Source organism: Pan paniscus, chromosome 10 (genome assembly GCF_029289425.2).
Source record: "Pan paniscus chromosome 10, NHGRI_mPanPan1-v2.0_pri, whole genome shotgun sequence".
NCBI classification, from domain to species: Eukaryota; Metazoa; Chordata; class Mammalia; order Primates; family Hominidae; genus Pan; species Pan paniscus.
In genome coordinates, this window is record NC_073259.2 from 34,659,884 (window position 1) to 34,684,515 (window position 24,632).

Below are 24,632 nucleotides of genomic sequence, written 5' to 3' on the forward strand. Positions count from 1 at the left end.
CTTTAAAGTTTTAATACATCCTAGAAAAACCTAATTGGGGGAGGGTGGTCCTAAACACAAATATGCAAGTATTCTACCATCTTAATGGATTCCCCCTTCTTGCTGACAACAGTGGCTCACTAATGGAAAAGAATTATTGGAAAGGTGATTTGAGTACATGGTACATTTTTTTTTAATTATACTTTAAGTTTTAGGGTACATGTGCACATTGTGCAGGTTAGTTACATATGTATACATGTGGTACATTTAAGACCCTTAGTTTCTTAGCTATTATCCATTCAATAGAAGATACTACTGTATTTAGCCAATAGAGGAAACATGTTCAGAGAGAGAGTGCTTTAAAAATATCCTTCTAGCTCAGGACCTTGGGTTCCACTTAGCTCCCCGCCATCACTCTCAGCGTGCACTGTGGTCCCACAGCTTTCTATTAAATGCACTAACATTCTGCCAGTCAGCTCAAAGTCTCAGAGTCAGCAAAAATGTCTCCTCTTCTCTAAAATGAAACCCAAGTTGCCAATCCTTGTAAATTCCACTTGCAGAAGAAGTTAAATCTATCTCCTTTCCCTAATTCCCACAGGCACCAATAAATTTAGTAGCCTCCAATTGTTATCCCAGCCTCCAATCTCTCTACTCCAAATCCCAAATCTTAGCCTAAATTGTACATCTAATACAAATGCAGACAATGGCATGCTCCTACTCAAAACTGGTCAATATCCCCTCCCCTTCCCAACATTCACATACCACAAGCATCTTCCACCCACCCAACCACACAACCACTTCTCCTCCACATAGGAATAACAGAGAATATGTTATAAAATGTAATATGATCGGGTATGTAGTTTCCATCTATTGCTATTGCCAATTATAGTAGAATAGGTATTTTAATGTGTTTTGGCTTTTTACTGCCACTTGTAAAATAAGAAGTCATTATTTCTCCTGGTTTTAAAAACACTACAAAGGCATTAGTCATTAACCAGATATAAATAAATGAAGTTTGAGGCAACATTAAATCTACTGTCTCGGTCACATCTCACAGGGTATGAGATCCTTCCACACCTCAAAACAAATTTACATCTTAAATAAAACTTAAGGTAACCTTTTGTTGTTATTTTAGGATTTTTATCATAGTTTATTTTATTGTATTTTTCAATTTTGTGACAGGGTCTCACTCTTTCACCCAGGGTGGAGTGCAGTGGCAATCAAAGCTCACTGCAGCCTTGAACTCCTGGGCTCAAACTATCCTGCTTCAGCCTCCTCAGTAGGTGGGACTACAGATACATGCCACTATCCCTGGATAATTTTTAAAATTTTTTTTGTAGAGACAAGGTCTGGCTATGTTGTCCAGGCTGGGATTTTAAGTTATTTTAAATAAAAGTATAAAACCTCCATATGATGATGTCAGAATATAACAATTTAAAAAGCAATGTAAAATTATATGGCAAAGACAGTTTATAGAAGCCATAACCACGCCCTAGAAGTTAAAGTCCCATGGCTTCAATGCTTTTATTACCCTCTGGGTTCCCCATGGGGACTAGACTTTCTTGGTGTTCTCCTCAGCAGCAGATGGAAGACGTGGACCTCTTTTGCCCTGGACTGGCACTGCGAAAGGCCTCAGCCTGTTCACTAGGCTTCATTCCCCTGGGAGCACCAGTTATTACTATTATGATGTAGCATAAAATTCTTTTTAAAAAAGAGTTTTTTAAAAAAAAATCTAAAGGATTCTTTTTAAAAAAGGATTATTTAAAGGGCTCTTTAAAAGAAGAAGAAGAAGCAAAAGCAAAAACAAAAACCACAAAATAAAACAACAATGACAACAAAACACCTTGATTTAGTATTAGAAGAGTTGGGTAAGACCTATATTTTACTTCTCATCTTGAACAAATTATCTAACCTCTCTTACCCCCAGGCTTTTCAACTATATACTGGCCTAGTATTTCCTAATGCAGACACTGCTGTTAAAATAACACTTCGATCCATTCCACATCTGATTGCTGAATTTTCAAGAAAAAATTAAGCAAGCTTGATGCAGAAATATTCTGGGCTCTCCCTTTTCCAGATATGCCTTCCTACAGAGGAGACAGATTCTGATCTGGTCTACACAGTATGATAATTTTACTAGAGCAGGTTCTTCCCATACAAGGGAAAGCCTAAGTTTTGATGATAAGTTCAAATGAGAAACCCCATTTGACCATATATCCAAGCAATATTCTCCAGTTCAGCATCAATTTTAAGAATTAAATAGATGAATCAAAGGGGCTAGCTGAATATATTTTTCCTTGTTTTTAATTAATTAACTAATTTAAGCAACATATAGTGAGTAGCTAGCTACAAAACCCATTATATTATGTACAGGAGGGATGCCAGGATAAGTAAGGCAGCTTCTCTTTCCTCAAATAGTCACTCGCTGGAATAATAGACATTGGAGGGTACCAAAGGTGGGAAGCTAGGAGGAGGGTGAGGGTTGAGAAATTACCTTTTGGATACAATGTTCACCACTTCGGTTATGGGCACACTAAAAGCCCAGATTTTACCACTGCACAATATATGCATGTAAGAAATATGTACTCATACCTGCTAAATAGATTAAGAAAAAATTTTAAATATTCACTTTCCCATGGTGGGAGGCTATGTGTGTGTGTGTGTGTGTGCGTGCACATGCATTTTAAAACCATAATTGTCAAAGCTAAAATAGTGTTATAAAGTAGTATTAGCAATGTCATATATTATAGAACCTTGCATAATTTAATTGATCACCACATACATTCACATAGGCTAAAGGTACGAGCCAAAATAATAAAACTACCTACTCTAGGCATCTGCTGTTACATCATAAAGCTGTTAAGTAATGTTAGGATTTTAATTATCAGGACAGTATCACAGAAATGTTCCCCTGTATCTAAAATCATTATACTCATTTTAACCATATTTTTATAGACACATTAGCAAATTTGACTGATTATTTCATATCAGAAACTCTCAATTCATTATTTCTGAACCATGTTATAAATGGACAAGACCTAACATTTAAAAACTTTCCTAGGTTTAATATACTGCCAAAATACGTAAATCTGGAGTTATCAACATGAAAGAAAAAGCCTAATTATTTGATTGTTAGCATTTATATCAACCCACACAATCCATAGTCTATGTAAAAGAAATGAGGACACAGTGAGTGGCTTAGTGGAATATTAGGGAGAATATATTAACAGCTGGGCATGCTCAGCTTCCCTCTATACTGATTTCTTGATGCAGTTTCAAGGTAGAAAGGCATGGAAAGGCAAAGAAGGCACAGCAAGGTATTTGGTACATAATTCACTTGAAACCTTCCACTAACTCACAGCAGTGATTTTTTTGGTCAAATAGTTCCTATTTTTCTCTGCTACTCTTCTGTTAACTGCTGGATTCAAGTGAAAACATAGGCAAGAAACAGTGATATCCTTTGTAGGTTCCATGTTCAAACAGTTCTCCAAGGCTACCCAAAGATCCATCTATTTCCACATAGTTAAGTGCCTTGGGGAAGCCCCTTCTCATTTTCTGTGATTTTTAGCTTTGTCCAGGTAAATGAGATGCCAATTAGTGAAGTGTGGGAGAAGTAAGACTGTAAAATGAAAATCAAAGGAATTGACTGAAAAGCACCACAAAGATACCATACGTATTTGAGGAAAAAGAGAAATCTCATTTTACTAAAACACACCATGTGATTATTGATATCTGTTTCTTAACCACAGACTCAATAGGCCTGTGATTATAGTTTTTAAGTATCCAATTTAAAGGGATGGTATCCCTTGTATTTCAGGTGTCTGTGTAAGGAATGTATTTTGTTTTGTTTTTCCTCATACTAGAGAAAACCTAGGGTGTCAAAAGACAGGCACAGACAAACTGTTTTGTAAGAGCAAAACAGTTTGCTCTTATGCACATTTTAAAACTGCATAAGAAATCATGGCATGCTGCAACTGGCCTTTGTGTGTGGGTAGCTAGAAAGAGTAAATACGTCTTACCTCCCTGCCTAACTATAATGCTAGAATCTATGCTACTTCAGGGATCATTGGTTCTTCCCCTCTATGCTGTGAACATTTTGAACAGACATCATTTGTTTATTGGCATTAGGAGGTATGTAACACATGTTGGTCCAATTAATTAATATATTGTCCCTTGGGATATAGCCACTGTGGTGAAGGCCTAAAAGATTGATCAAATATATGCTACCACCAGGTCTAAAGCAGACCCACCACCACTGTCAAACACAGAGAATGGGGCACTGACCAAAGTAGTCATTTCTATGTATCCATTTAAGAGACTCCTCTCTCAACAATGTCTTTGAAAACGCCATTCAGACTAGGTTTTTCTCACTTGTGAAGTATTTTTAATCTAGGATCTCTTATTACAGGGTGCTGCATACTTTCCCTACTACCAAGATATTCACATGCTTAAGTAGTGACATCACAACAAACCTGAAGACTCACAATACAAAACAGCTAAGACAGAACAATAAGTAAAGTCAATGAAATGAATTATTATAGAATATACAAAATTGCTTCATCTACATATGATGATGAAAACAGACAAAGAAGAGGTATTTCAAAGCATGAAAGGTTTTTAAAAATTAAGTAAAATTACAAATTACAAAATTCACATAATTATATTAAAATGCCTCTACCACAAAGGCACTCATCCCAAAGTTTTGGATACTTTCCTATCTATATCTGAATAAAGAAAATGAATCTAGAAAATACAGTATTTGAGGAATAATTTAGTAATAATAATAGCTACCACTTAATTAGTCCCTATAATATGCCAAGTATTAATAATATTCTAAGTACTTAACACAAATTAATAGTTAATTTTCACAACAGCCCTATAAAGAACTTGTATTGTCCTCATTTTACAGATGAAAAAACTGATGCTCAAACAGATTATAATTAGTAAGCATCAGAGGCAGCATTTGAACCTAACACTCCAAGATCCATATTCTGTACTCTTAATAAGAACAGGCAGGGTTAGGCTGGTTCCCTTAGTAAACTATGTATCTAAAAGGAACCATATGACATATTACAACCTAGCCCTACAAGCATACTTACCATGGAACAAAAAATTCAATCAAAGCAGCAAATACCCCTATGACTGACCTAATAACCTCTTGGCATAAACCGCTGTTTCTACTCTGAGGCTGTCTGTAATTTCACAGTGTTGAGCTGTATTTGTTTTCTGTTGCTGCTGTAACAAACAACCACAAATACATGGCTTAAAGCAGCACAAATTTATTATCTTACAATTTCAGAGGTCAGAAGTCTGAAATGGGTCTCACTGAACTAAAATCAAGGTGTGAGTGGGAGGTTTAGGAGAGAATCTGTTTCCTTGCTTTTCCATACTCTGAAAGCCACCACTGGCATTCCTTGGCTTCTGGCTGCATTCCTACATCAACAAACTGTCAAGGTTGGACTGAGCATCTTTCCTGCTGCCTTCTCTCTTTCATTTATAAGGATCCTAGTGACGTTGCTGGGCCCATGCACATAATCAAGGATAATTTCAAAGTCACCTGATTAGCAACCTTAATTCCATCTGCAACCTTAATTCTCCCTTTACCATGTAACATAACATATTCAGAAGTGGCAGAGATTAAAATGTGGGGGTCCATTATTCTGTTTACTACATAGATATACCAAGATTTGTTCATGAACTTGAGGTAGAAGACAGAGTACATGATACAACAGAGGTAGAAGACAGAATACAACCATACAGTTGGTCTAGGAATTGTTCACAACAAACAGGTAATATAACTTTGTAAATTTACCATACTACTCTTATAAGCTAGTTAAAATACGTAGCAATCTAATGCAAAAATACAAATTTGACCAATTGAATACAGTTGGTTACATTCATTTGAAAGAGTATAGACTAGTTATAAGAACAGTCTACAGAAAAGAGTATAGACTGTTTATAAGAACATTGGATTTTAAATTATCTCCCTTACAAGTTATGCAGTCTTCAGCAAGACACAATGCTGAGCATCAGTTTTCTCATCTGCACAGCGAGGATTAAAATCCCTGACCTGCTTTACACCAAGATTGTATGAAGGATTAAATCAGATTGAATCATGAGTGTGGAAACACAGTGATAAAGCCCTTTGCAAACAAAATATGAACGTAAAAAAACCCCAATATGATCATTTTTGTTCAAAATGTAGTTTTTTTTTAAAAAGTGCCAATGGTAAAGGTAAATAACTAAAAGTATATACCTCTAGCTTTCTCGTTTATTTTAAAACCAGAATTCATGCTAGTAATAAAAATAGAATATAATTCTATTATTATTATTGAAACTTTATCATTTACTACTTTATAATCATTTAAATGAAGGAAGTTTATATTTAGCTTCTTTTTATATACAGAGAAACTGAGACTTAGTCTCTTGACCAAGATCACACAGTATATTGGATCATGGAAACACTAGAAGCTAAAAGTACCAACTTTAAGATATGTCCTATTTTAGAAAATGGATTAAAACAGTAGTCATGCCAATACTACCATTCACATTAAGATTTACCAATTGCATTAACAGCATGACTTACAAGAGCTAGATGGAAGAAAACATCATTACACACCAAGGATACTCACAGAGTAACTCTGTTGGCACCAAGAGTCCTAGAGTCTTTGGTTCCCCAGATCACCTTGTTTCAGGTTTCACAGGAAAGTATCACATCTTAAGATTGACTCCTAGAATAATCAAAGAATATAGTAACCATCTAAATATTTCAATGCATGTTTAGAAAAATGAAAAATATATCCAACTCCATATCTGAAAGACTTAATAACATGTAGCTTTCTATTGCTGGCTGAAAATGCTATTTACTGTCTCTTAAAGCTCCAAGCTTTTATTTAAAGGACCATTTAGATATAAACAGATTATTTAGTTAAATGTGTTCACATCACCACTAGCCCCATGTTATAATTATGGCACCTGCCTGCCTTTATTTGTGCCTGCCTTTATATTTTCTGTCCCAAGTACAATTTCTCAAGGTGCAGAGGATTTCCTGCCAAAACATCAGAGAGACTCATTTCAGTCCACCATCTTTGGGATTTCAAACCAATAGCTTGTTTTTAACTTTTGAGTGATGTTTCTCTCCATTTTTGGTACAAAAATATATGTGAGTGTGAGTGTGTATGTGTGTGTGTGTGTGTGTGCATGCCTATGTGTGTGTTTATAAAGTAATATCTTGAAATTGTTTACATAAATACATTAAAACTATTTACAATAAATGTCTTAATTAAAAATTGAAGCAACATTTCAGTGAGACAAATAAGGTTTAACAATACATCAGAAATATTATAAAAATATAACCAATGTTTAATCATCAGTTCTTGTATGTTCTTTGATGATATGAACCTTGAAACAAGTTTTTCATTTCTCTGTCCAACTTCTTTACTTGAAAACAAAGGATATACTAGTATTTACCCCAAAATTGTGACTATTGAATTAAGCTAGTTAACATTTGTAAAATATCAATACATATAGTGTTTGGCAATGAAATGACAACAACATGAATAATAAATTGTTGACTGAATAATTGTTATTGATTATAATAATTGTTATTAATAGTTAATATTATTAACTATTAATAACTATTAACTATTAACTCTTCTCTTAAAGCTCCAAGGTTCTATTTAAAGACTCCTTTAGATACAGATTATTTAGTTAAATTTGTTCACATCACCACTAACCCTATGTTATAACTATGGCACCACATAATAGTTGATTAAAATATAATTAATTATTAATAATAACATTAATTAACATTAATATTGCTACTTAAGACAGTTAAAAAAATTGGAATATATAGATGAATAAACAGATCCCTACTGATTCTTTATTTAAAAAATAAGTTTAAGTATACAAATTCTGATATTTATCTTATTATTAAACCAATATAATCGACTTTGAGATGTAATCAAGAAAAATTAGATTGTTCTACAGTAGTACAGTGCAGTGCAAAGGTTTTTAAAATATCAAAAAATCACATGAGTAAAAGAAAACAGAACAGAAATAGTCTGAGGTCATTTCGATAGCACTTGTAATGTTACGCGATTTAACCAGAGAACCTTGACATTGTAATCTAAAATGGAAGGAATTTTAGGCTGATAATCAATTGTTTACTTTGTAAATTCCAAAACTATAATAAGTAAACCATGTATATACATGGTAATTTAGTAAAAATTGCACAAAAACTTGTGAATTTTACATGCAAATACCTCCTTAAAACAATAATTAAATTCACTTGAATTTAGAATTAACATTAAGATATACTTCACAAAATTACTGGTATTATTATACCACAATAATTAAAATTTCTATACTAAATATTTTAAAAATATAACATCTTACTCTAACTTTCTGATTCAGTAGCTACCACTAAAATTATATAACTTTGAATTTATTTCATGTATAGGTATGGTGACAAATTGGTATTTTTGCTGTAATCCATTTTTGTCTGCATAATTATATTTCTTACCTCATACCTAAAAAGCGAGATCTCCCACATTTTGATTCTCATGTGAAATAAAATAATATTACTAATATTTGAGAATCATTAGTTAAGGAAGTTTTCTTTCTCTTTTCTTTTTTATTCCTCAACTAAAAATTTCTTTTAATAGCGTGACTTTAGAAATTCCCTGGTTTTTCTCTACAACATTAGAATATTACAGTTAATTTTAGTTTACAGTATTTTGTTCTGCAAAAATAGGGCAGTAAAAGTTTCATTTGTCTTAAAGAGTGATTTTATTTCTTTTAAACAGGAGCAAACCTTAAAAGTTATATGTTTGTGGGCTGATATGTAAAACAATAAACAGTAATTTGACAGTTACATAATCATGTCTACCAAATAAAGATTTTTAAAAAAGAAAGGTAGTTAAAATGAAGTAAAATGTTTTCTATTTGTTTCGGCATGCCTTTTCATCTTCCACGTAACCTTCGCCTTGTACAAAAGTTAGAATACCTGACCTTCTGAAGCATGCATGTGTAAATCACAGATAAGTTCTACAAAGACTTTTATTTATATTAAAAGGCAACTTTTTCATAATTTCTTTAATATAAAACCAACAGCAAAAGTATATGCTATACTTACTTTTCTAGAAAGGTTCATAAACTAAGAGAAATTCCTTGATCTGTTTTACTGAAAATAAAATTAACACATATAAGAAGGAACAGGAAAGAAAAAAAAAGGAATCTCTAGGCCTTTGGAAGGCTAGGTTAATGTCTAATTTCTCATCCAATTATCAGGTAGGAAATAGTATGGTATTTTTAATTCTGTAATTTCAGAGATCATTATTTAGGTGATTTAAATGGTCATACTTTTTAGAAAGGGCCAGCAGCTATTTCAATACTGCTATTTTAATAGAATACTCTGGGTGTCATAAAGTTCCATGTCTGGTGTAACTCATAATTAATTGACTTAAGAATTTTAGTTACAACGAAATGCATTACCCAGGGTTCATGATCTCTTCCAACTCATGAAACAAATTTTAATCAAGACAGAAATGAAATATATTTTTGCAAAGGTGCTCATTCAAAGGGCTAGGAATGTATGATATAATAGGGGAAATATGTTACTCATGTTTACACCTGGTTGATTATTATCTACAGAATAATAAAAGTGAAAAATTATGTCAGCTGACATATGTAATTTTATTAACTTATTTCACAAAATAAATAAATGTCCTCCAAAAATAAGAGACTGTTTTAGAAACCACAGTAAATCTAAAAGGAATATTTAAAACTATGTAAATCCAAGGTCAATTTTTCAGAAAATCAGCAAACAATCTACTCTATAAGGAGAGAGAGTTTCTCCCTTTAACTCAACAGCACCATCCAATCATGTTTATAAACTCTCATTACGGCTGAAAAAAAGTTCCTTGAATAAAATATTTATTAATACCTCAAGCTTAGTTCTATACCTTATGACAGTAGTTAGCATTAGTAATAAAGCCAAAATAACTGTGAAACCATCTACTATCTTCTTTTAAATCTTTTTTGCTTTTCCCTTCCTCAAGCCCAGAAAGCATGTTTGTTTGGAAGCAACTGGCAAACGCTATAAATGGAGAACTTAGAGTGAATGATTAATGATCAAGGCAAAAATGTAAAATCACATCAGCTGATAAGTGGCTGACTAACTCAAGGTTGAAGAATGTGAGGGCATTGTGGCAAAGCTGAAGAGTAACATTTCTTTTGCTGGTAAATGACAGGCATGAGACACCACATCATACTCTTAGATGTCCAAAAGCAAATCCATTGTTTTAAGTTTACATAACCAGCAAAGGTGATGTTTGAAAGTCACTGGAGACAGATTCTAAAAAGCCATGTTACAAACAGCTACATGTATATAACTGTAAACACTATTTACAGCTACAGTATATAGCTGTTTTCATGGTTGACATAAGAAATTCTATGGTACTCCTTAATAAGTAGCATAACTTAAAATCTCTAAGCAAGGGTAATACAGTTACATGAATGGAATCTAAGGAAATGGCCTACATCATCATATACTGAAAATGAGTAAGAAAAACACTAGGACAATAAGCTTTGATCTCAAAACTTTAACAAAATTATTGAGTTCACTAATCTTGTTCTCACTTCTTTGTTATAGAGACATTCATAGCCTACCCTTTTCCTAATTGAGGAAGTCAAAGATGAAAGAAAAATCAATAAACATTGAAAAAATATAATTTGTTTAGGGGTGTATTGAAAATTAACCATGAAGAGGAGCAAAGCCAAGACACACTGCAAAGGCAAATTGTACCGAGCTTGTCTTGGAATGTTGCCATGCTCAGTTTATCACCTTACTCTGAGGGAAGCATGGGTGGTTTTGAGAAGGGCTCTGCATGGGAGTAAGAGAGAAGCAAAAATAGTAGCTTCTTTCAGCTACCATCTCCCCATAGCAAAATTTACATTTATCTTTCACTCTATAAAGCAAATAGTACACTAGAGCTTTTAGCAATTTTATTTTTACATACAATTAAGATAGACAAATATGATGTGGTGCTTTTAAGCATGTGCCTCAAAGACCTACAACTAGAGGGAGTATAACTGACCAAGGGCTCAAGCTGCTGAGCTCTGAAATCCATTGCTGAATTTGCATGGAGTCCACCCTTCCCACAGGCACCTCCCAACCCACGCCTGAGCACAGCAGGGATACCAAAGCAGATCCATTCCTGGGACATAACTATATGTGAATAGATATATTCACTGAACTACAGAGAGATAGATTTTTGTTCAGTATAAGTATGACCTCATAGTCAAAGATATCTAAAAGTAAAATGGGCACTCTAGTCCTCTCAATCACTCTTTGATAATGGTAACATCTCCATTTTACAAAAGAGGAAATACTCGGCTTGGAGAAGTCAAGTTCTCAGGGGTATACAGCTTTAAGGGTAGAGACAATATTCCAACTTTGATCTTGCTCACTGTTTCCACAATACCAGTTAGAAGAAATATCTTTCATGAAAAGACACCAAATGGATATGCATCAGCCATAAATAGGTGGCTGGACTATGTGGTGTATAAAAACACTTCTAGTGCTAAACTTTGATGAATTGTATGCTTAGAATTCACTTCATAATACCATATCTCCTTTATTTTGAATAAGACACACACTCTTTTTCATGTCTTGTGAAACAAGTAAATCTACAGACCCAATTTAAATTTTCGTTACAGTTATTTAAGTGCTCAGGTAAGACTATGCCCTTTTAAAATTTAACAATGGAAATTAATATCATCAAGGGGGTATCTGTTCTAATAAGCAAAAAAAAAAGATGATATATATAAATCCTAAACACTAAATATTAAATTAATACAATGCAATGCCTTGAAAAAGTGAAATATTAGACAAATATCTATAAAATTTTTACTAATATTTTTAGAACTTTTTTTTTGGTGGGGAGGGGGGATGGAGTTCCACTCTTATAGGCCAGGCTGGAGTGCAATGGCACGATCTCAGCTCACTGCAACCTCCACCTCCAAGGCTCAAGTGATTCTCCAGGCTCAGCTTCCCAAGTTGCTGGGATTACAGGTGCCCGCCACCACGCCTGGCTAATTTTTGTATTTTTAGTAGAGACGGGGTTTCGCCATGTTGGCCAGGCTGGTCTTGAACTCCTCACCTCAGGTGATCCACCTGTCTCAGCATCCCCAAGTGCTGGTATTACAGGTGTGAGCCACCTTGTCTGGCCTAGAACTTTTAAAGTAAAATACTATTAAGTAAGGCCACAAAACCAGAGGTATAGATCCAGTTAATATCATCCAAATCTTCCACTGATCTGACCAACAAGACTCCTGTATCAGCCCCAAGCACCACTGAACTTTGAACATTGTCATCCTCACTTAGCTCAAATAATAATGTGGTTGAAAGTCAGGTCATGGCAGTATTTGGAAATGAAATAGCAAAACACCTTTAAACCAAAGCTCTGTTTACAAATTTAAAGCCACTAAATTCCACTGATGCCTCTTGTCTCTCACTCTCAAGCCCCAAATAAACTGTTTCCTCTAATCACTAATCCTCTTTCGCAATCTCTCGCTTACACAGCTATGCACTTTTTCCCTTTTGGTTCATGCTCTCCACCCTACCACACTCCTTTTGATGTCCTTCTCAACCTTGTCCATTGTACACTCTATGACTCCCATTTTTTAATAAGCAAACTTCCTTATTCCTGAGACATTAGTTTGTCTCCAAATTGTTTTCTCCTTGAAAGCCTGATTTATATAAGTCATCGTCTTCATGCATTCAGATCAAGATAGAGGCTCAGAATAATCCTACTTCCATTTTGTGGCTATTGTGTCATTACTTTTCCACTTTCATGCAAAAAATTCTTTTTCACTTACATTCACTTCACCAATCTGTATCACTCTGAATACTATGACTCATCAACTTTTATGTTATTCCTTCAAAATCCATTTCTCCTGATTCCGAAATCCCACCAAAATCAATATTGATAATCAATACCTATGCACCACAATCAATAATCTATCCATAGAATTCATGATCTCTACTTCAACTCTCATTTCAGAAAACCATTTCCAACTTGGATCTCATGGCCACTCTGAATGCCTCTATCACTAGAGGCTTAAACATTGATGTTCTACTTACCAATTAGTTCCCTGTATTTCACCCAATCTAAAATATTTTATTTCAATCAATCCTGTCCTGGAATCCTCTTGAGACTGGTTAGTCTCTTGATACATCTTCTCCTAAACTATGAGCCCTTTTTAGCCTCACTTTTTTTCTCTGTTCAGCTGCAATGTTTCTTCACTCAAATCCCAGTTACACTACATCATGGTAAATCTATTTTGAGAAAATTACATACCTGAATCTTCAGTTGGTTTTTAGAAAGTGGCAACAATATTTATTCCTCATAGAAAAAAAGGTTTAAATGTGGCAACGTATATAACGTACTAAGTACAATTACTAACACATCATATGTACTCAATAAATATTAATATCATCTATAATCAATCACTAACAATCTCAAGTCCCTCATGCCTATGTCTTCTTGCAACAAGAAGTCTGAAAATTCCAAACTTGGAATGCACTATGCAATTATTGCATTAAATAGAGCTAAGGGACATGGATTAATTGCACAGATTGATACCACTACATATTTATATGTTTCAATTTCAGCAGGACCCCAAGGCCTGTCCAGTAAGCTCTTCACACATATCTTGGTATCTTCCTCTCCTCCATTACAGTTCTAACATCATCCCTTAACCTTAAGTTCCCTAAATATCCTCAATCACCCCCTGCAGTTGACCTGGCTTCTTATTGTTGTTGTTCTTGTTGTTGTTGAGACAAGGTCTCACTCTGTCACCCAGGTTGGAGTGCAGTGGCACAATAATGGCTCACTGCAGCTTTTACCTCGCCAAGTTCAGGTGATCCTCCCACCTCAGCCTCCCAAATAGCAGGGACTACAGGCATGTTCCACCACATCTGGCTAATTTTTGTATTTTTTTTTTTTGTAGTGACCATGTTTTGTGGTCACCATGTTGCCCAGCCTGATCTCAAACTCCTGGCATCAAGCGATCCTCCCAACTAGACCTCCCAAAGTGCTGGGCTTACAGGAATGAGCCACACACCCAACTGACCTGGCTTATTTAAATTAAAAATTAATGCCATCAGATCAGGCATGAACTCCCACAACATCTTGGTTACCTGTGCACATTTCTGTATCTCTATTAGTCCTTCATTCATTTTCTTCTGCTTCTGCAGTGAAGGTGGGCCCCTTTCTGGTCACCAAACACAACTTTACCTGATGTGATCATTTCTTCATGAAACTTACAGTGTATTAGTACATTCTCAAGTTGATATAAGGACATACCTGAGACAGGATAATTTATAAAGGAAAGAGGTTTAATTGACTCACAGTTCCACAGGGCTAGGGAGGCCTTGGGAAACTTACATTCATGGTGGAAGGGGAAGCAAACACATCCTTCTTCACATGGCAGCAGAAAGGAGAAGAATGAGAGCTGAACGAAGAGGGAAGTCCCTTATAAAACCATCAGATCTCATAAGAACTTACTATCACAGGAACAGCACAGGGGTAAGAGCCTCCATGATTACATTACTTCCCATCAGGTCCCCTCCCATGATACATGGGGATTATGGGAACTACAATTCAAGGTGAGATTTGGGTAGGGACACAGCCAACCATATCATTCCACCCCCAGCCCCTCCCAAATCTTATGTCCTCACATTTTAAAATACAATCACGCCCTTCCCAACGATTCTCCAAAGTCTTAACTCATTTCAGCATTAACCTAAAAGTCCAAGTCCATAGTCTTATCTGAGACAAGGCAAGTCCCTTCTGTCTATGAACCTGTAAAATCAAAAGCATGTTAATTACTTCCTAGATACAATGGGGGTACAGGCATTGGGTATATACACCCATTCCAAATGGAAGAAATTGGCCAAAACAAAGGGGCTACAGGCCCATGCAAGTCTGAAATCCAGTAGGACAGTCATTAAACTTTAAAGTTCCAAAAGCTGACTCACTCCATGTCTCACATTTGGGTCACAATGATGCAAGAAGTGAGCTCCCATGGCCTTAAATAGCTCTGCCCCTGTGACTTTGCATGGTACAGCCCCCCTCCTGGCTGCTTTCATGGGCTGGAATTGAGTGCCTGCAGCTTTTCCAGGTGCACAATGCAAGCTGTTGGTGGATCTACCATTCTGGGTTCCAGGGGATGGTGGCCCTCTTCTTACAACTTCACTAGGCAATGCCCCTGTGGGTTCTCTGTGTGGAGCTTCCAACCACACATTCACCTTCTGCACTGCCCTAGCCCTAGCAGAGATTCTCCATAAGAGCTCCACCCTGCAGCAGACTTGTGCCTGGACATCAAGGCATTTCCATACATCCTCTGAAATCTAGGTGGAGGTCTCCAAACCTGAAATCTTATCTTCTATGCACCTGCAGGACCAACACCATGTGGAAGCTTCCAAGCCTAAGGGCTTGCACCCTCTGAAGCAATGGTTTGAGCTGTACCTTGGCCCGTTTTAGCCATGGCTAGAGTGGCTGAGACACAAAGCATCCAGTCTTGAGGCTGCACACAGCAGGGGGGCCCTGGGCCCAGCCCAGGAAATGATTTTTCCCTCCTAGGCCTCCAAGCCTGTGACGGAAGGGTCTGCTGTGACGGTCTCTGACATGCCCTGGAGACATTTTCCCCACAGTCTTGGTGATTAACATTTGGTTCCTCATTACCTATGCAAATTTCTGTAGCAAGCTTGAATTTCTCCCCAGAAAATGGGTTTTTCTTTTCTATCGTATTGTTAGGCTGCAAATTTTCCAAACTTTTATGCTCTACTTACTTTTGAACATTTTGCTGCTTAGAAATTACTACCACCAGATACCCTAAATCCTCTCCCTCAAGGTCAAATTCCACAAATCTCTACAGCAGGGGCAAAATGCTGCTGGTCTCTTTGCATAGCAAGAGTGACTTTTACTGCAGTTCCCAACAAGTTCCTCATCTCCATCTGAGACCACCTAAGCCTGGACTTCATTGTCCATATTACTATCAGCATTTTGGTCAAAGCCATTCAACAAGTCTCTATGAAGTTCCAAACTTCCCCACATTTTCCTGTCTTTTTCTGAGCCCACCAAACTGTTCCAACCTCAGCCTGTTACCCAGTTCCAAAGTTGCTTCCACATTTTTGGGTATCCTTATAGCAGCACCCCACTCTCTGTGGTTCTAATTTACTGTATTAATCTGTTCTCATGCTGGTATGAGAACACACCCAAGACTCGGTAATATATAAAGGAAAGAGGCTTAATTGACTCACCATTGCACAGGGCTGGGAGGGCCTCAGGAAGCTTACAATCATGGTAGAAGGGGAAGCAAACACATCCTTCTTCACTTGGCAGCAGGAAGAAGAAGAATGTGACACAAGCAAAGGGGAAAGCCCCTTATAAAACCATCAAATCTTGTGAGAACTCATTTACTATCATAAGAGCAGCATGTGGGTCTCTCCCACAGCATGTGGTGACTATGGGAACTACAATTCAAGATGAGATTTGGGTGGGGACACAGCCCAACCATATCAAATGGTTTTGCTATCTGATCTGACCCTATACCACTGCTTTATTCTCTTTTAGCATCATGTCTTCTCTTGCACTACATCCAATAATAAAACTGAACTAATTTAACTTTCTAGCCTGAATAGATGTCAGTGCCTATTAGGAAATCCTCTTTGTCACCTTTCTGTTGAGCAAGCTCCTATTTATTCCTCAAGACCCAATTTAAATGTTTCTCCCCTGTGAGAGTGGTACACAAGAAAGACATAAGAGATAATGAAGAGTACTAACAGGATAAGGAAACTCCAGGAAAAACAATAATGGGGAAGGCTCATAATGTTTAAAGTTGATAAATGATAACGGGTTTCAATTATGATACTGGATTTCATGCTTAACTTCTATCTTTCACATACATTTTTACTTACTTCATGAAAATCATTTCAACCACTTTCTAATGGCATTAACAAATAAGAGTCTTAAACCTCGCAGGTTTGCAGATAATTACAAAAATGTCTCCAACTGTCAGGAAATTATGTTTTCTATCCGTTATAAAGAAATTTTGAAAGGGGAGGGAGGAACGAGAAGTAAAGTTACAACACACATTTGTTGGTGAGAAAATAAAAATCAAATAAACAGATCATTAACTTAGAAATTTTTTTGCAATCAGAAATTAGTTAAGTACCAGTTATTTATGATATTATATTACAGGTCCAAGGTAACTTCTAAAACTAAAACGTAAGACTTTATAACGGTTTTCATTTTTGTTTTTTGTTTTTGAGAAAGAGTCTCACTCTGTTGCCCAGGCTGGAGTGCATTTTCTTGGCTTACTGCAGTTTCCACCTCCAAGGCTCAAGCAATTCTCGTGCCTCAGCCTCCCAAGTAGCTGGGATTACAGGCATGCGCCACCATGTTCGGCTCATTTTTGTATTTTTAGTAGAGATGGGATTTCATCATGTTGACAAGGCTGGTCTCGAACTCCTGACATCAAGTAATCCACCCACCTCAGCCTCCCAAACTGCTGGGATTACAGTCATGAGCTACCGTGCCCGGACAAGACTTTATAACTTTTGATGCGCACTAAAGCCAGGGTCTAGGTTGTCGTTAACATCTGTCAAAGTTTCACATAGTTTGGCTTTGCTTTGTTGTATTTTTTTGTTTTTTTTATTTATTTTGACCACCCACCTTTACTAAGTTCTAAATGAAATAAATTCTCCTGTTATATTACTATTTTGATTTTATGCCAAATGTTATCAATATTTTAAGCCAAATATTCAACTTATCAAATGCTGTATCCATATTTCCGATTCAAAATCTGCCATATGCTCAGAGTTGCAGCAGGACAGATACTGCTTTTTTAAAGGGCAACCTAAGAGTTATCTCCATGGATAATTATGTTCTCTTGTGAACTGATGTAGGTCATTGATGAAACAGTTTCAAAGTCACTCTCCAAAACTGAAATACCAATGTGACGTTTGGTAAATTTTCAGAACCTATTGTTTGCCAAAATTCCCTCTGTGCTGTGAAAAGACTGCTAGAAGACCAACGTTTTCAGACTGTTCAGCTTGATTACACTGGTGTGGTCCCATTTATCTATAGCTATTTTAAGCATCTTCTTGAATTACAGTAAGCTATATTGTAAATCTAATTATATTTGCCCACAGGGAAGTAAGTACATAAGAAGCCTGCTCTGTAATCTGCTTAATAAAAGGCACTCCAGTTTTCTTCATAACATTTATCAAAAATTGTCATTATACAGTTGTTTATATTTCTAATGCCAGTCTCTTCCACTGTAACTTCCATGAAGATATATGGATATGTTACATATGCAGTACCTAGCAGTGCCTAGAGGGCCAATAAATGTTTGATGACTAAATGAACAAATGAATAACTATGTAAGAGACAACTAGATTTATAGACATATATGCTTACCACTTTCAACTTGTGCCGAAAACTTATATGTATATTAGAGACTCTTGGGGTCATAGTGCAGAGTAGTGTAAGTACAGACTTTCAATTCAAATGGAATGGATTTAATGTCAGAAATGTTATTAGTTCTATGATCCAAGACAATTGGATTGAGCTTTCTTACCCTCTGTTTCCTCATCTGTAAAATGTGAATAATTACACTGGAGTAAATATTAAAGTTAATGCATATGAAAGTATGCAGCATAGTCTGTGGCAGAAAGTAAAGTCTAAATCAAGGAAGTAATATCATTTATTAATATTTTATACAGAATCTAAGTGAATTATATTAATCTAAATTAATTATCCAAGTGCTTTTAAAAATTGACAACATAAATGTATTCTGAGGATATGCTGGCAGTGATAACTCATCAATAATCTATGGCTCTACAATAAACTTTCCAACATCCTTTGTGCCTGTATTCCCAATTATTATAAGGTTTTTCAACAAGTTACTTTCAACTAAGTTTCAGAATTCTTTACTCTGTGTACAATTTCCAAATTCTTCACAACAATTATGGAATCTATCTCAACTGAACTCTATAAAGACAATCTTAATTGATGGTTAGTCAATTCTCTAGTCTAGATTGCATGTTATTCCTCAATCAATTTTTATTTCATTATTGCCCATTCATTCTATAACTTTGACTACTATCACAGTGGGAAAAGTCATCATCACTGAATTGTGCTTTGTCTTCTGGACTATACCTTCCTTGAGGCTCTATCTTCTGCATGAAGAATCAGATCCATCTTCATTCTTAACTTTTATTCATCCACTAATGCAATGTACATTTACTGTGCACCATCTATAAGACAGGTATTGCATTAAGCTTTAGAGTTACAAAGATTAACACATAAAATCCTGAGTATCAAAAAGGTCACAATCTAGTAGGAGATGCAAATGAAGAAACATAATTATGAAAAATATGGTAAGCGAAATAAATATGTGCATGATTTTATGGGAACACTAAGAACGGATATCTAACCACCCTGGGGTGAATGAAGGGCAGAAATAGGTTCCAGAAAAAAAGAATGGTTAGAATAATTCTTAAAGGATAAGGAGGAATCAATGGGCTAACACGACTATAGGTAAGGAATTCCAAGCCTGAGGGTCAAAATGAAGCACGGAAAGAAAGGATAATGAATCTGTACAGGAAATGCTAACAGAGCAAATTCATTTTGAAATACTTGTTAGATCATCTATGCAGTTCAAAAACTTTGTCTCCAGAATGTAAATGTATAAGAAAGGACTTAATTTAGATTGTGTTAAATTGAAATGAATTAGCATTATAATTTTTTAAATTGATACTTTTTTTGTAACACTATATAAAGCAATATTAGAAAACATATGGTTTGCTAGATGCTACACAGTGTTTTAGGGCACATAGATACAGTTTTGATAATCCAAAATGGTGAAGTATTACCACTATTATACATCTTCCCACCAAGGACAAACTCTACACTGCCTTATTAATGACATCTAGGAAAGGGCCACAAAGACATTCTATAAAAAGAAAGTGACACACATTGAAAAATACAATGAATAATGGTTCTTTAAGCCCTGGATTGTAGAAGAGCATCAGAATTGGCTCCCTTCTTTCACTAACGGAAAATGTAAGAAACAGTGACATCCAATAATGTTAAGCAACTCTCCTCAAATTAGAAATATCCATGTAAAATGGCTCCCTTCAATGTAAATATTAGAAAAGTTACAAAGGCAATATTTTGTACAACGGACTAATTTTGTTTCCTATGCTGATACATGCTAAAAAAAAATAGCCCTAGAAACTATTGCACAATTATCATATATATTTGGACTCATCAAAAAAGTATTGGCTTATAAATAAACTATTTTTATATCCTATCAAAGCAGAAACTTCATTTTTCATTCAGCATGGTAACCCCATCAAAAGCAAAGTAGGCTGTAAGAATTGTTTTTGAATGAATGAATAAATGAATGCATACCATGTATAAGAATAGACTCTGGAGAATTTGGCAGCAAATGAACACACAATGTCTCTGCCCTAGTAGGGAATACAAATACATTAAAAAGACTGCTTTGTATCAATTAAATTTAAAAAGGATTATAAGAATAAGACATGGTGGAAATTGGTTCTTTAGCTTGTGTGATAAAGGAGGCCTCTGGGATGGAAGAGTTAGTGATAAGATAGAGATTTACCTAGGTAACTACTTTGTATGTGCTATTTCATCCATTTCTCCCTACATCATTTCCTGGCAGCTATCACATCTCCAATTTATAGATAAAGCTTAAACAGTTAAATAAGATTTTTCAAACAATATGTATGTATAGACATATAAATATATATATTTTTAATTTTCTATACAAATGTTGCCTTCAGTGTTTTGTTCAACTAGAAACCTTCTTAAGCATGCAATTTGACCACATAAGTCATTTTTTCATACATGCAGTTCCTCTTTAAAAAACCTATACAATATTAGTTTTAAAATTCTTAAGGGAACTTTGGCAAAACACCAAAATATTTTCTTTTTTTAATGTTTTAGGAAATACATTTAGAATATCAGACTCTTTATGAGGCTTCCAAGATGAAGGATGGGTATTTTCACTTTTTAATACATGGCAGCACTTGTTTTGGATAGGGGCTGTGAAAAACTTTCATTGTATCTGTCAATCAAATGGTAAAAAAGGAAAAAATCATTGAAAAAAAATCCTACACAATTGCAAACACATGGGATGATAAACAGTTTTAGTAGTAAACGGTGGCATGGATCCTCTGTTATCTGGATAGACAGAATTCGAGACTATTTTAGGAAAAGCACTACTTTTTTTTCAGAATGTCACGTATTTAATTTCTCGTAACAAGCAAAAATAACAATCCTAATGCTTGGAAAAGTGAAATTCTAAATTATTTTTTCTCTGGGGGGGCATAAAGTTCAAGTTAACCCAAGATTTAATTTCAAATTATAAAACAGGGACATTCACCAAAATTTAAATAGGACACAAAAGTTCTAATCATGAAATGTCCCCCAAAAGTCAAATATTAAAAACATTAGAGTAAATTGCAAATTCCCTTTTGTTCTGCTTACTAATTGTGTTGAGCCTAATGTCTTCTTTGTTTCTAGCAACATTCCTGAGTTTCCTTACAACCATTTAAATTTGGCATGTGGCTGAGAAATAGTTACAACTGTTAATGCTGCTCCAAGTACTGGGAAGGCGGCATGCCTAGAGGGAACATGAAAGCTGTGTACCCCCACCCACACCATGTCCTGTGCATCTCTTCCATGTGACTATTTCTGAGTTATATCCTTTATAATAAACTGGTAACTATAAGAAAATGTTCCCTTGAGTTCTGCGAGCTGTTCTAACAAATTATTGAACCTGAGTAAGGAGCTGGAATCCCCAATTTGTGGCCATGTTGGACAGAAGTTGTGGGAGATCTGGGGACATACTACATGTGATTGGCATCTGAAGTATGGAAACGTATTGTGAGATTGAGCCCTTAACCTGTGGAGTCTGCACTAACTCTGGGCCATTAGCGTAAGAATTGAGTTAAATTGTAAGACACTCATTTAGTATGAGACAAAATTGGAGAATGGTTGGCAAGGGAAAAATTATCACATATTTGGTGTCGGAAGGGTTGTGTGCATGTGTAGATAAACAGTAGTTGGCCAGGTATGCTGGCTTATGCCTATAATCCTGGCACTTTGGGAGGCCAAGATGGGAGAATCTCTTGAGCCCAGGAGTTGAGACTAACTTGGGCAATATCGGGAGACCCCTGTTCCTACAAAAGATACAAAAAAATTAGCCAGTCATGGTGGCTTGCATCTCTTGTCCCAGCTACTTGGGAGGCTGAGGCAGGAGGATAGCTTGAGCCCGGATTCAGGGGCTGCAGTGAGCTTTGATTGTACCACTCTACTCTAACCTGGGCAACCGAGTGAGATCTGGTCTCAAAAACCGGAATGACAAAAAAGAAGCAGTAGTTTTCTTTTTTCCTTTTAATCACTTTGGTTATACAGCATGACTTCAACCCCCTCATTGTTACAAAGAGTTTTATATCATAGTTTTAGGTTGCTTTTGTGTTTGTTTTATTGCTTATAAACAGTAATATCTGTAAAAACATTGTAAGGAGAGAAATAAGAAAGGAGCCAAACAATGCGCTGTTTTGTCTCAAACAAAATTGATGGAGTAAACTAAAAAATGATTTTCAGAATACAGAAGGATAAAGCCAAAGAATGATGGTAACAATTACAAGAGTGTTATGAAAAATTAGCTCTCAACTCCTGAAACAGGTGTTGAAAATTGCTGAAAAAACTTTGAAAAAATATAACCAATGCAGTTTTAAAGAATTATTCAAGTCTAAAGCCCATCACCCAAAAGTATTATACAGTTTGCTCATGTATGTATTATTCAGTTTATATTTCCCAATGAAAGATTAAAACTGAATAGGATTGTAAGCTATTAAATTAAAACTTAATGTTTAAGAATTAACTATTCTGGCTCAAATCAGTTTCAACTACCAACATACAATGCAACTCACATGTTAATAGTAAAGATGTAATAACCCATCAGGATACATAAAAATACATAAACTCTTCTCATAATTTGATATTCATATAAGTACTTAGTATCATGTTTCCTGTGTTAATTGTAGGCCAAAACAGCTAACAGAGATTCTAGTCTCCTCTGATAGAAACTTACACAAACCTTTTTCTAGAAAATTATCATGAAAGACATTTTAAAAATTACACCAAATAGACTGGAGAAAGTATTTTGAAAATGTTTAAATTTTCAGAGATATAAGAATTACTTGTAGAATATTTAAGATGTTAAAAGTCAGGTCTGTCTTCTTGGGTCAACCACTAATGAACTGAGTGAATTGGGAAAATTTAGTTAAGCTCTAAAAATCAAATTTTCTTCATTTCTAAAATAGGAATATCTCCTAGGTCAGTGAAAGAATGAAAATGATATACTACTTTCCCAAAGTGAATCACAGAATCTAGAACCCCTCTTCTCTAAAGCAAGCCATAAAATCTAGAAAGTCACTCCCTTCCCTCTCCCTTCTTTCTTGAAGATTCTCATTCCAGAAAGAGCTTGCCCCTTCCTGGGAGAAAAGAATGCTACACAAAGAGTCCAAGAAGCATCTGAACAGACAGGTTTTGCTGGGTTTTCCTCCTTCAGCCTATTACCATTTCATTTTACCCATACTTTTATCCAGTTACATTTCAACACAGCTGTCTATTCTTTATCGAATAGACAGCTTACAAAATGAATCTTAGCTTATTTTGTACTGCTATAACAGAAAACCACAGGGTGGGTAATTTCTAAGCAATAGAAGTTTATCTGGCTCACAGTTCTGGAAATGGGAAGCCCAAGAGCATGGTGCTGGCATCTGGACAAGGCCTTCCTGCTGCATCATTTCATGGCAGAAGGCAGAAAAGCAAAAGAGCATGAAAGAGCAAGAGGGAACCAAACTTGCTTTTATAGCAAGCCAACTTTCACAGTAACTTATCAACTCACATGATAAGGGCATTAATCCACTCACGAAGGCAGAGCCCTTATGACCTAATCACCTCATTAGGCCCCACCTCTTAACAGTGTTGCATTGGGAACTAACTTTCCAACACATGAACTTTGGAGAACACAGTCAAATCACAGGAGAACGTAAACATAAAACAGACAGTTTTCCCTGGGTCTTTGGTCTTCATTTCTGAAGGCTCCCATATCACATAAAACTTTGATTAAATAAATTTGCCATGCTTTTTTCATTAACCTGTCTTTTGCTATAGGAGTGTCAACCTATTATGTAAGTCTAATGCCTCTGACTGATGTATGAGAAAAGGTCTCACACCTTTCTAACCCTACAAAGGTGAATGCTAAAACAGAAAGAAGAGAAAAAAAAACAGAAAGAGAATGATAAATGAGGAGGAAAGCCTCAACGAGAACGAGGTGAAAATAACTAGTCACTCTAAAATATCAGATTATTAGATTTAAAATATTTAGCAGAAAAAATCCTTTTGTCCCAAAATGCATTTTACCAGTTTCTTTTGAGCTCTGGGCATGTAGGCAGCACGCGACAGATTTGAGAATAACACTTTGTGGTATCTTAAATTTAGGTACTTTTTAAAAATTTAAATATGTGTGACATGTTG

The 24,632-nt window shown here is 35.6% G+C and overlaps 1 protein-coding gene across 1 annotated transcript in view; it reads right to left on the minus strand.

Moving 5' to 3' along the window:
• SLC16A7 (solute carrier family 16 member 7) overlaps positions 1-24,632 on the minus strand; it is a 188,091-nt gene that overhangs the window by 121,953 nt on the left and 41,506 nt on the right. Inside the window, exon 2 of the mRNA XM_008978459.4 lies at positions 6,612-6,710. The gene's annotated coding sequence lies outside the window, so the exon portion shown is untranslated. The remainder of the gene's footprint in view (positions 1-6,611; positions 6,711-24,632) is intronic.